At 43.4% G+C, this 13,303-nt stretch overlaps 1 protein-coding gene across 1 annotated transcript in view; it reads left to right on the top strand.

Moving 5' to 3' along the window:
* The window catches only part of PARM1 (prostate androgen-regulated mucin-like protein 1), a 125,997-nt gene that overhangs the window by 91,179 nt on the left and 21,515 nt on the right, over positions 1 to 13,303 (top strand). The gene's annotated exons all lie outside the window — the stretch shown is intronic.

Here is a 13,303-nt window from a genome sequence, read left to right as displayed (position 1 = left end):
CATGCTCGCTCCTGTCTTTGGTCCCCGTGGACTGCAAGGCTAACAAGAGTATGAATTGGTTTAAGCCCTCACTCACATTTTTTTTTGTACCCAATTCTTTACACTTAAGCTAAACCTCTAAGCTTGCTTGGAGTTCTCATAAGGAACTCTAACTGTCAGATAATATTTTAGATTTTAAAATATTCTGAATTCTACTATTTTTATTTCTCCTTTGGTTTACTTTTTATTTTTTATTTTGATTTTTTAACCCCCAAAACATTTTGTATTGGGGTACCATCAATTAACAATGTTGTAGGACTTTTAGGTGAACAGCAAGGGGACTCAGTCATACATACACATGTATCCATTCTCCTCCCAACCCCCCTCCCATCCCAAATAACATTGAGCGGAGTTCCATGGTCTATACAATAGGTCTTTGTTGGTTATCATAGCACTGTGTACTTGACCTTCCCAAAGTCCCTAACTAGCTCTTCCCCCACAGCATCCTTTGTTTACTTTTACTACCTAAATCTTAATCTGGCTTTAAAATATTTACAAAACATCCTTTGAAAAATCTATGGCAAGGTAATAAAATCAGCTAGTTACCACTGATGTTGTTATCTAGTAGCAATGTAACCCCATCATATATTTTAATTGTCTCGGTATCACCGTTCATTACATTTGGAAAGTTTGTCTCCATGGAACACTTTCTTTCTTTCTTTCTGCTTCAAATATGTTCATCAGTCACATATGACTAAATGACTAAGTGATTTTGGAAATGCTTCACTGAGGACATGCGATTTAGCTTATAAGCACAGCTGATATCATAAATGAATCTATGGCTTGTTGGCTCATTGGGAAAACTTGCTGGAATATCCTGATTCCATATCCAGACTGAACTCTTACTGTAATCTTCTGAATCAAAGGAGCATGTTTTTTTTTTTTGGTTACAGAATGCTAACAGGAACATGAAGCTAGGTCAGTACTAACCCATTGTCTTCATCAGAAAATGTTCTAAAACTCCCACCCCTGTGTGTTGAGTCAGGAATATTGCATTCAGAGAACACATGATGGATGCTAAGTTGACATTGTCCTCAGCATGCCTTGCTTCTCAGGTCCTGGGAAAGAAAAGTACTGGCCAACAAGAGAGAGCATTTTATTTTACAGTATCTTGCTTTTGCCATCAGACCCACAGCCTTCAGGGATAGAATGCAGGTTCCAAAACTTAAGGTGAACTTAGGTTAAAGTCACAAATCTCAGTAAGTCCATGGAAGTGGGCCATCAAAAACATTTTGCCATGCCTTTGCTTGGTGAAATTATGGTGTCATTTCCAATCCAAGCTCTAGAAGGGTAAAAATGTTACTCATAGTACAAACTTTGGCATCAGACTGCCTGGTTCAGATCTCACCAATGCCATTGGCTAGATGGAAGACCTGGCAAGTTTATTCATCACTGAGTATCACATTTTCCTCATCTATAAAATGAAGGTAGTAATAGCACTCACGTTATAGGATTCTTTTTAGGATTAAATGAGACAGGTATACGAAGAGTCTTACATATTTAGCACTAAATCAATGTTAGTTATTATTATTATTACAGTTGGGTGTCTAATTCTCAGTGTAGATACCAAGAGTTTGACTCTTCTAGACTTTGACTTTTTTTAACTTGAAAAAATAAAGTGTTTGTAAAAACACCTCGAGATTCCCCAAAAGGAATACTACTATAGATATTAGGTAGTCAAGATCCATTTAAGCACCTGTTGATAACACAGTTCAGAAAAGGATAATCCTCAAAGTGTGAAAGAGAAAAGTAACTATGTTCACACTGGAAGTTAGTAGTTCTTTCATGAAACTTGGAAAATCCAAAGTAAAGAGGTAAAGAGTGCAAACAACTAGAGATTTCTAGCTGGGAGAAAATAATAAATCGTGGAGCAGAAAGGACACAGAAGCTGAGCTTGAAGGATTTTGCCCAGGCTCCACTTGCACCTGATGGTGAAGGATTAAGACCTAGAGCATGCCTTCTTTGCTTAACTGGCATCAAAGTTTGAAAATTACTTTCTTGGGAGCCTGAGTCTGGGAGAAATTAAAACTTGGTAAAATACAATCTCCAAAAGCAGGTTCCTACCTGGCCTTAGTGATTAATTAAATGGAGGCAAAGCTAAATTAACTAATGGCTCCAGAGAGATCCTCAAGTTCTTGGGCTGCAGTAACTATACTGATGTCACTGCCCTTGGTCAAGGTGTTGAGACAGGTAACCTGACACTGACTCTGCTTCCCAGCCAAGAGTCATTTTTCCATGACAGGCTGGCATACTATTTGGCAAACAGGGTTAGAGCTCTGTCTTGGGCCCTGAGAAGCTCCTCCCTTCCTTCTTGATGCATCCTTGGAACCAAGAAAATGTCAGTGTGGAAACTCTGATTTGCCAAGGCTAGGGAGTCTCAAAGGGATCTGAGCCTTCACCTGCAGACTAGATGAATCTCAAAAAGGGCATACACAAATTTTCTGGTTTATTTTTCTCTTCAGTATTGTTTTATCTGGAGAAGGAAATGGCAACCCACTCCAGTATTCTTGCATGGAGAATCTCATGGACAGAGGAACCTGGCAGGCTACAGTCCATGGGTCACAAGAGTTGGACATGACTTAATGACTACACCACCACCGCCATTGTTTTATCTGTGGTCATGTCTCACTTTCATTGCTGGAATACTGAAGAGATAGAACAACCAAAAAAACATTTTTCAGTCTTCCTGGAGATAAATGGCACCTGCAACACATGATTTGCCCCTCTGTGTGGGGCATTTGTAAAAGGGTGACTTCAGAGTGGAGATTCTCAACTTGACCCCTTAAGTTGAAAGTCAGAGGCCACAGCTGACTTCTCAGCCTGCCTGCTGCCTTGCAGGTAGTGGTCCCCAGATGGAAAACTTCCAGGGTTCCCAGTATCTCTTTGGTACTCTCAAGGCTAATTGCATTAAAGATAGCAGATAGCAGAGAGATATCAGGATCTATTTTCCTCTTTCTGACATGACTCCTCAGTAGAAATATCTTGGTCCTTCAGTCAAGAAACTTGATGACCCAACATGACATAGCTCACCTGCTCACACTACAGATCAGAATTTTCACAAGAAGAGAAGGAAACTTCTCCTCATCCATGATAAACAATAAAGGGGACTCTCTGATCTTTTTTAAAAAAATTAATCTCCAAAAATCTCTCCCATCCCAGTCCCTCAAAGATGACTCAGAGCCAGGATCCCCAATCATGTCAAGGTGTGGTTCTCTCAGCACAGAAGAAGCTATAATTCAGCTCAAGCTGAATTATCTTTAGTATATCAAGTAATTTTAGAAGAGTAATGATAGGCTTATAAAGGGCTTCCCCGGTGGTACTAGTGGTAAAGAATCCACCCACCAATGTAGGAGATGTAAGAGATGTGGATTAAATCCCTGGGTCAGGAAGATCCCCTTGAGGAGGGCATGGCAACCCACTCCAGTGTTCTTGCCTGGAGAATCCCCATGGACAGAGGAGCCTGGCAGGCTACAATCTATAGGGTCGCAAAGAGTCGGACATGACTTAGCAGGCAGGCTTATAAAACCAGGCGCTGAGACTCCGTCCTGCAGAAGAGAATGAGAAGCAGAGACTGACATGTTTAGGGATAGATGTCAGGGCTTGGTTCCTGGCTTCAGGGTTGTTAATGGGTAAGAGACGCCCAGAGACCGAGACCTTTGTACTGTACTGCATGATGGACAAAACATTTTAAATACACTAATTTGTAAAAGTGCTCTGAGAGCAAAGCGAGTGATTCATCAAAGCTGGGTCCACAGTAAACATCAGCTGTGTGAATGATTGAACGAATTGCCACTTTACAGGGAGAGACGGGGCCACAGACACGCTGTGGAGGCAGGGAGCCATGAACCAACTTGCTCCTGACTCTTCAGCTAGTGTGTGTATAAAGCCAGTCTCCCAACCCAGGTCTTCTGGTCACAGAAATAAGTTTGGGAAATCCAGCCTCAAGGGTAGAATTCCATTTCTGCACAGTAACCAGATGAATAGATTTTTATTAGCTGCTTTTGCTAAACTCCTAAGTGGAAATGCCTACACGGCTCTGCCCAGCTCAGTGCCCGGCATAGGGTAGCAGGGGAGGAAGCGGTGCCTGCCATGACTTCTGTGACCACAGTTGTTTTTCTTCATGCTCTTATTTACTGCTTTTGGCACAATACTTGAGATGTCCCCTGAGAACTGTTGTGAAGTCAAGACTGAATTCAGCCCTTAAGGAGAGACTGTGAATACCATTCAGATGGAGGGGTCACCCCTGTTTCAGAAAGAAGGCTCACTCCCTGTGGGTTCCTTTTGGTCTGGGGAGCACCGAGTGAGAGGAATGCCCCCTGACATAATGCTGATGGCAAGCTGCTGTGTGGGTGATCAGCTTTTCCTGATGCTGTGGGGAAGGAGGAAGAGGAGCAACGTTTGATCTTCGTAGAAGCCCAGCCTAGTTTGCGTGACAGGTGTCAAAGGCGAGCTGGGGTCAGGCGACCTCATCAGGTAGTTATAATCAGGAGGCTTCGTTTGTGTTGGGAAAGATTGTAATTGCAAGTGAAGTGAAGAAACTTTAAAACTATGGTAACCAGGACCTGTGCCGACTTGTGTGCCCCGGCTGGCATTAATTACAAACCTGCGCTCCCTGCATCCTTCAGGTACAGCTGACGTGCCTGCGGGAGAGAGAAATGAAGGAAAAAGAAACACGCACTTGCTTGGGCAAATGCAAATCTTTTATTATCTCAACAGAGATTCGTGTTTCTTGTATAACACTTTTTTAACTATATGCTCTCCAAGTAGGTAAGATACTTTTTTAAACTGGGCTATAGTTGTTTTCCAATATTGTGCTAGCTTCTGCTGTAGAACTAAGTGAACCAGCCTATGTATGCATATATACCCTCCCTCTTGGGCCTCCCTCTCACCCCTGCATTCCGCCCCTCTAGGTCATCACAGAGCGCCAAGCTGAGCTCCCTGTGCCATCTAGCAGCTTCCCACTAGCTATTTATTTTACACACGGTAGTGTATATTTTAGACAAAAATAAAGCCAGCCCCTGAACCAGGGCTTCTGATTACAGGAAGTAGAAAAATACAGGTATTAGGGATCCTGCCCCAAAGTTTGAATCCCAAGTCTGTCCACTGACCATTTCTGCAAACTCACTAGCTTTTAGGAGAGAGTCTAAACGTGAAGTAAATGATTCCAGTTGTGGTAATATTTGACTGATTTTGATAAAGTTCACCTCTGCCACTCTGTGTAATTTACTGAGCAGTAATTTAATGATTTAAAGCTACAAGAGGAACGGTGCAACGGGGAGGACTGAGACAAACTTAGATTGTGCTAATTAAAAACAATTCTGTGGCATATTTGCATGCAAGCTCTATGCCTTATAAGGGAGTTTTAATTTTGTATCATAACTACTTAGAAAGTTCAGTTTAACAAATAACTACACTTTAGAAGACTCAGTTCTTTTATGAGTTACTTACTTTGGGTCTAGACAAATAAAGAAGTACACTTGGTATCCTTAGCTTCTAAGGGACTGTCAGTGAAGAGAGTTTGCAGAACATGTTCGCAGAAAGCTATGAGTCTAACAGTGTATTTCACATGTCTTTATCTTAGATGGATCAGCATAGCTACCCACAGCTGCACCGGTCACCATCAGTTACAGACTAGAATAAGTTTATGGACTTGTGCCCTACAAAGGGAAAGATCAAACATCTAGAAAAAGGGGGTTCAAGTTGAGCAGACATCATTGGGGATGATTTGCAAGACAAAGTTGGTCTTGAAAAGATTCTTGCGAATCCTGCCTATGGCCAGAGCACTCCCATGGTTCCATCCTCCCCACTGCCAAGTCCACACAGCACATCTGGCTTTCAGAATTCTCCACAGTCTGGTCCTGAGTACCTCGGCACATTATGGTCCCTTTCCATTCCCATAACACCCACTTAAGCTGACTGCAGCCTTAGTTTTGTCACCTCTGTAAGTTGCGTGACCTTGGGTAAGATACATCTCTCCTCCATTCCCTCCATATCTCAGTCTCCTAACCCACAATGTGAAGGGACCAGCTCACAACGGTTCCCTTCATTCATGCTCCCTTGCAAAGCACATCCTCCCATGTGACCCTACCAATAGTCCCACGAAGTGGAAAGGACAGGGATTATCCCAGTTTTCAGGTGAGGACATCGGTTGAGGTGCTTCTATCTTCAAAGTACAAGTGTAGTCGCTCAGTTGTGTCTGACTCTTTGCAACCCCATGGGCTGTAGCCCACCAGGTTCCTCTGTCCATGGAATTCTCCAGGCAAGAATCCTGGAGTGAGTTGCCATTCCCTTCTCCAGGGGATCTTCCCAACCCAGGGATTGAACCCAGCTCTCCCTCATTGCAGGCAGATTCTTTCCATCTGAGCCACCAGGGAAGCCCTCTGTCTCCAAACTCAGTGCTAATCCTTCAGACCTGAAATGTTATGTGTCTGTTTCCATCGAGCTGGTTCTTGCCCAAACCTTCAATACTGTCTGTCCAAGTCCTGCTCATCCTTTACAGAACAGTTTCACTCCCATCTCTGCTCTACCCCAGCTGTTAGAAACACACATCCTCCCCCAAGTCAGAGGCAGAAATACAGAGTTTGCTATCACCCACCTCCCACTTTAAGTACCCACCTGTTTGTCCATCCCATGCTACACTCCCCTGTGAGGTCCCCAGACTCTTGTCCCCACCAGTGGGTGGTGAAACCTCAGATCCCTGCCTGTTGCATCTTTCCATTGGCACCATCATAGCCGAAGAGAAGCTCAGGGAGCTCCATCAGGAGATTGGTTTGTAGCTTGTGGGATTGGTTTGAGGTCAGAGGGAGATAAGCTTCATTTCCTCTGGTTTGGGATAGAGTGGGCAGAAACACAGGGGTAAAATCCTAGCAGAATTCAAGGCCAGAAGTCAAAGCAACCTTCAGTAGTGTAAAATTAGGATCCACCTAGATTACAGTGTCCAAAAATGGAGATTTTCTTTTTCACGTTTTCTCCCCCATATCACAACCTACACACGCATGCATGCATGCACACACCCACAGGCACACGACCAAAGTAAATCACAGCCCCCACCTACCCTGTGGTGTTGCCCATTCTGCAGTGTAAGCTTTAGGCGACACTCCCAGTAGAGTTCTGGACCACAGAACACACTAGAAACTAATGACCTGGCCCTTCTTGGGCTGCTGTTCTGACTGGTGTCTGCTCCTGACTGGTCCTTCTCCCCATTAACCAGAATCATTGAGCTTCAGTTCATCTCCACCAGGACCCATATGAGGACCCAAACTCCCACATGGCCCAGAGTTGGGCCCTGATTCCTGGACAGCCAACAGAAGACAGACAGAGAATGGGCCAGAGCAGCAGATTTTATTTGCAAGTGGACTCAGATCTAATGTGCTTCTCTTGCAATGCAGGAGACTTGAGTTGGATTGCTGGGTTGGGAATATCCTCTGGACAAGGAAATGGCAATCCACTCCAGTATTCTTTCTTGGGAAATCTCATGGGCAGAGGAGCCCGGTGGGCTACAGTCCATGGGGTCACAAAGAGTCAGACTTGACTGAGTAACTAACACTTTCTGTTTCACTTTGGGATCTGATATAGGGTCCAGATGGCAGGAGAACCCAGCAGGTAATAGTGTGGACTCGAGAGCCAGCCCCTGTATCCCAGTCCCTCTAATTACCAACCATGGGCTCTGGGCCCTTAACTTCTCTGTGCCTCAGTTTCCTCATCTGTAAAATGGAGATAACAAGAGGACCCACCTCACAGAATTCTCATGAGGATTGCTTGAATCAAAATAAGTGACGCTTATAGAGCAATCCTGGCACAGAGTAAGTGTTGGTTCTCGTAATTTGTATTCTTGTTATTACTCTTACCCTTATTGTTTGGAGGAAGGAGTTGTGACGTGAGACTGTTACTGTAAAGAGGGGAGAGCCCTTCCCTAGTGCAATAAAGGGAGATTAGGGCACACCCAGACGTCAGCCCTCCAGTTCCTCTCCTTACCAGCTGCCCACTTCCGTCCTCCAGCTCGTGGACAGACACGTCCTTTTAAAGAAGAATTCATCTGAGACAGAATGTTCCTGTCCTCTTGGTGGCCTTAACTGAAGGAGCCACCGCACACTCTGAAGTGGCCACCTGCTCCTCTTGCTCATTGCTTACCTATTCTCTAGACCAGGAAAAGGAAAGAAAACATCAAGAACACCGAAAAACAGTCAAGAGGTTTGTTAAAGACTTCTCTAAATAGATCAGACGCACACACTCATACCCAAGATCCTGATCAAAGCACTTACACACACGTTCTAAACAAGCTGACTGATGAATTTCCAAGGAGAACGTAGTTCAGGAGTCATCCATGAATAGCAGCAAGACACACCTTCTTTTGTCACCCTAGAAACATCCCACTGTCATCCCCTTTGCCCCCTGGCTCTCTCAGAGCAATTGCAACTTTTGGAGGAACCTAGGAAAGCTCTTTCTTTCAGAGGTCATTTGGGTTCATGCCATCACATCCTAATATTCTCATTTCTGGAAATGATTAACAGGTATCCTGCCAAGAGGTCAGATGAACTGTTTCTTTCATGTTTAAAATGGGGGAAATAAAGAAACCACCTCAATGAAAAGAGCCCCCTCAGAGGAGGACATCTGAGGTTTGGGAATGTTGCTAAGCCCAGGAAGACAGGAAAGCACCTTTAGGACAAGTGACAGGGAAGGAGTCTGGACAGAGCTCCTTCTGAGTGTGAGGGACTCACTGTGTCTGCGAAGGACTCGCTGGAGTCTAATAAAAAGAGGCAGGTGTTGGGAGAGAGAGCCCTTAAAATGATGCCATAGTTTATTCCAGGACTTCACAGGCACAGAACAGACTCAAATAAGGCAAGTGACGCCCTCTAGGGAAGTCCCGTCCTTCGGTAGTCTGATCAAGTCTGACCAGGAGCGTGGCTTTCTGGGATTTTGCTTTGGCTATTTCAAGGATATCATCGGACTCTGTTCAGACAGATATTTCTAAGATAACTCCTCCTGCTCAGCCATCCATGGGGACTCACATGCTGGGGTGGTTGGACCACAGCTGTAGAGTCATGGGAGGAGCCTCCTAGGAGAGACCTGGAGCACAGGCTTCCAAGATGGATGGGTGGGGAGACTGCTGCCCAAGAACTCTCTTAGCACAGTTACTGGCTCAAAAACTGCCGATTATCTTTTTTTTCTTTGTCAATATTACATTTAATTATTCAACATTTTAAAAATTAATTAAACACCGCAGTGGGCTGTGGCAACTGCCTGGTGCTGAGGATTCAGGGAGATGGCAGAAGAGATGCAGGATGAATGTGTAGAATCTGTCTGGGGAAAGTCATAAATGCAACACAGCGTGTTTAAGAGAAGCAGATACAAAGAACCGAGGACACACAACACTTCAACTTGCTCGGGGTGTCAGGAAAGCTTCCCAGAAGGGTTGCTGTTTATTTGTCATAAGGAAAGCATAGGAGTTGGCCAAGATGAAAAAAAAAAGAGTGAGGATGTAACCAGTATGTTAATGATTAAACAGGCAAACCCCAGGAAATCGTCCTGGGTTCAAATGTTAGCTTAATGATTTGCCAGCTTGTAAAATCTCAATCAAGTTCTTAAATCTCTCTGAGCCTTGACTGCTCATCTCTCAAATGGGACTCCTTCTCCTCACCTCATAAAGAGAAATAAATGAGATGTGAGTTGTAAGGTTCTCCCAGACCTAAATAACTACTACAAGGGTAGAATAGGTTATTCTTTAGCCTGTTCTGGTTTTTCATCCTGTGTTGTTACAAAAGTTGGGGGAATACGAAACCCCTCCGAGAAGCCCGAGCCTTCAGAGATGCCTCCAGAGCTGCTTCTGCTCCATCACAGTCTCCTCATTTTTTTCTCCCCCTGAGCCTCCACCTCAGAAGAAGAAAGAGTAGGAAGTGACGGGAAATTCCAGCTTACTTTAAGCAGAACTCAGGGGGAAATGGCATTTATTTTTGCAAGGAGGAAATCCAGCCTTTTCAGTTACTGTATACAGTTAGGCTCATGTTGGCTCAGCAGTCCCCTCAGATGTTCAGACCGCGATGTCCTGAGGTGTGGAACTTCCCAGGAGGGGCTTCTCAGCAGCTTCTGATGGCGGCAGCTGCCATGGAGGTGAGAGCAAGCTCGGGACATGAGACGTCCCAGAACAGGGGCCTGATGAAAGCCTTCCAGTTCCAGAAGACCCTTGCCCCCACGGTGGCACCCTCTGAGACAAGCTGGTGGGTGGCAGAATAGTTAATAAAGTGGCCCGAGTATTTAAGTAGAGTCTATTTTACTTCACATGTTTCGTTCTCCTCTTGGGCAGTAAGAATCCTCAGAAATGCCCCTTTGCTCAGCTGCCCTCAAGGGCTCATGAGGGGACATCACCTGCTGATTCCAGCTTTGGCCACATGGGCTGTCCTTTATGACCAAGAAGGGTGTCCTTGAAGAGCCTTATTTGAAGACTTGTCTGCAACAAGGGCCAGACAGCCACCAGTCAGAGAAGAAACGAGTCATTCTACCTCTCGCTGTATTAAAAAAAAAAAAAAAACAATAGCGACATGAGTTGGGGAAGTGCTATTTTTTTTTAAGGTTTAGTATTTTATTTTAAATGACAAATTCAGTTTGAATTTCTGTTATGACGAATACAATAAATGTAATTCACCTGAACCAAAGCTTTGTGGAATCTCCATTAAGTTTTTTTTTTAATTAATTTTTATTGAACTGTGGTTACTTTACAATGTAGAGAACAATTATATGGATACCAAGGAAGAAAGGGGCAGGGGGTGGGATAAATTGGGAGTTTGGGACTGATATATATACACTATTGATACTATATAGAAAATAGACAACGATTGAGAACACCCTGGATAACACAGGGAACTCTGCTTAATGGACTGTGGTGACTGGAAGGAGAAGGAAGTCCAAGAGGGGGGATATACATTTATGTATGGCTGATTCATTTCGTTGTACAGTGGGAACTGCTTGTTTTATCTTCAATAAGAGGTGGTATTTTTTAAAAATCCAGTAAATCACAGACTAGGAGAAGATCCAACAGCCTAGAGTTAGGGAAGAAATTCTGGGAAAGGTCAAACCTATGATTTCTTATATTAAACCTATCCTGGCGCAAGAGAGAAGGGTCTGACAAAGAAATCAACTATATTCTTTCTCTTCTCACATTTTTTGAAACGAGATTAAATTCAGTCAGTTTTCAAAACTGCTCTTAATTGCAATCAGTGTATCTTTTTAAATCCTGAAATACCCCCATTATTTTATTGGGCAGTAATAATCCTCATTTCTCAAGCCCTTAAAACAGCTGTTAAGAGGCTTCGGTGAACTTTGAATTGTTCTAATTTCAGCACAGTTTGAAGACCAGGAACCTAAGTGCCGCCTTTCGAAGTAGGAGTAGAGGTTTTCCATAAGGGGATCTGATCTTGAATTTTCTCTGCTTGATCCAGTCTGCATATCTGAGTGTTTGGTGCCATAATCATATCTTGATAGTAGTAAATGGGGAATGAGACATATACTGATAATTAAGCCAATCTGGCTCTAAACGACTCTAAGAGCAAAGAGATGGGTGTGTGAGTGTTCAGGGTGTGGGAGGTCTGAAATGGTGCACGATGTCAGTCTGTGTAGACGAATCAAGGTCTGGTCTTGGTCTCAATGTTAGCAATTCCTCCTTGGCCTTTTAGAAATTATAACCAGTGGGGGCATGGATGTCTGCTGCAGCCTTCTTTCACCCAAACCTTGGGGGAGTTACTAAAGAGTTCACAGGTAGACTGATTTGCTTCTTAGCTCTGCTCTAATTCCTTTGGTGGAATGACTAATGAGAAGCACAATACACAAAAGCCATTCATAAAAGAGGGAAAAATAGGAGAAGTGGCAAAATAATCTACAAATGGTATATCTCCAAAAATGTGGGGCAGATCCATCACCTTGATGGATCCATAAAAGATGGGCACTGGTCCAGGAAGTCATATCTGGATAGGGGGCTTTAGCTTGGTGCACGTGGGTGCATGCATGCTACGTTGCTTCTGTCGTATCCAACTCTTTGCGACCCCATGGACTGTAGCCCACCAGGCTCTCTGTCCATGGGATTCTCCAGGCAAAAATACTGGAGTGGGTTGCCATGCCCTCTTCCAGGGGATCTTCCTGACCCAGGGCTTGAACCCACGTGTCTTACATCTCCTACATTGGTAGGCAGGCTCTTTACCACTAGCACCATCTTGGTGCATAGGGCATCTCATTTAATTTTCTTAAAATTATGCAGGCGAGTAGAGCAGCTCTTCTTTCTGTAGATAAAGGTGTATATAGCAGGTGAGCAGTGTGTGAGTCAACAGGGTTAATAGCCCGCATTCAGACAGCTAATAATGACAGAACCACACTGGAATCTACATCTTCTAGATCTGAAGCTCTTCCCAATGTGTTTAAGAGTCTCATTCATTTGTTCAAGTAGAAAATAATTTCTCAGTGGCCTGAAATAGTAAATGGGGCCCCTAATAACAATTTTAGTGCCAAAAAGTCACTTTAACTAAGAGACAAGGGCCCAATTGATTCCTGCATTTCTGAGGTGAAATAAAACTGAAATATATACATTATTAGTCACCAGCTCACACAAAAAGCATGCTGTGCTCCAAAGTAGTCATCTGTGGAAGCAATGTGGTTATTCTCATAAGGTTACATGCTCAAAAGGTTCTGTTTTGTTTTGTTTAAGTTGCCCTAATAGTTGCCTTTGGAGCCAGATTCTAAACTACACAATAAAACATTCATATTACTTTATAATTGTACTTGGTTATTTCTACAAACAAAAAATAGTGTTACCTAACAGTCTTGACCTTATTTTATATACCAAACTTGACTTTATCCTGTACAAAATCAAATTCACCAAGAATAAAAGCTGTGGGTTTTATTTTTTATGATGCTTTGATTTGATGGCGTCATTAAAATTAGCGCATTTCCTACCAAGATGACCCTTTTGAACTGGATGCTGACGTAGCTGTGTGGTTCTGGTTTATTAAAACTTTAATTGCATTATCTTGTCATGATCTTTGATTAAGCATCCTAGCTCTTCCAATATCTTGCGAGTGCTAGAAAGACAAGCTAAAACATACTAAAGAAGAAAATGGGACTTCAGGAGATTTTAAATCCACTTTGCCTGCAAATAGCAGCAGCAGTGACAACAGATTGGTGGTATTCTTAAAAAGATAATCAAATATTACCGTGGCCTGTTTTCTGAACTCCAGGTCACCCAGGAGGTCTTAATAAACAGTGGCCATTGACTGAACTTAGC

Source organism: Muntiacus reevesi, chromosome 22, assembly GCF_963930625.1.
Source record: "Muntiacus reevesi chromosome 22, mMunRee1.1, whole genome shotgun sequence".
NCBI lineage: Eukaryota > Metazoa > Chordata > Mammalia > Artiodactyla > Cervidae > Muntiacus > Muntiacus reevesi.
Note: the sequence above shows the minus strand (reverse complement) of the source record. Positions and strands in the feature narration are given on the sequence as shown.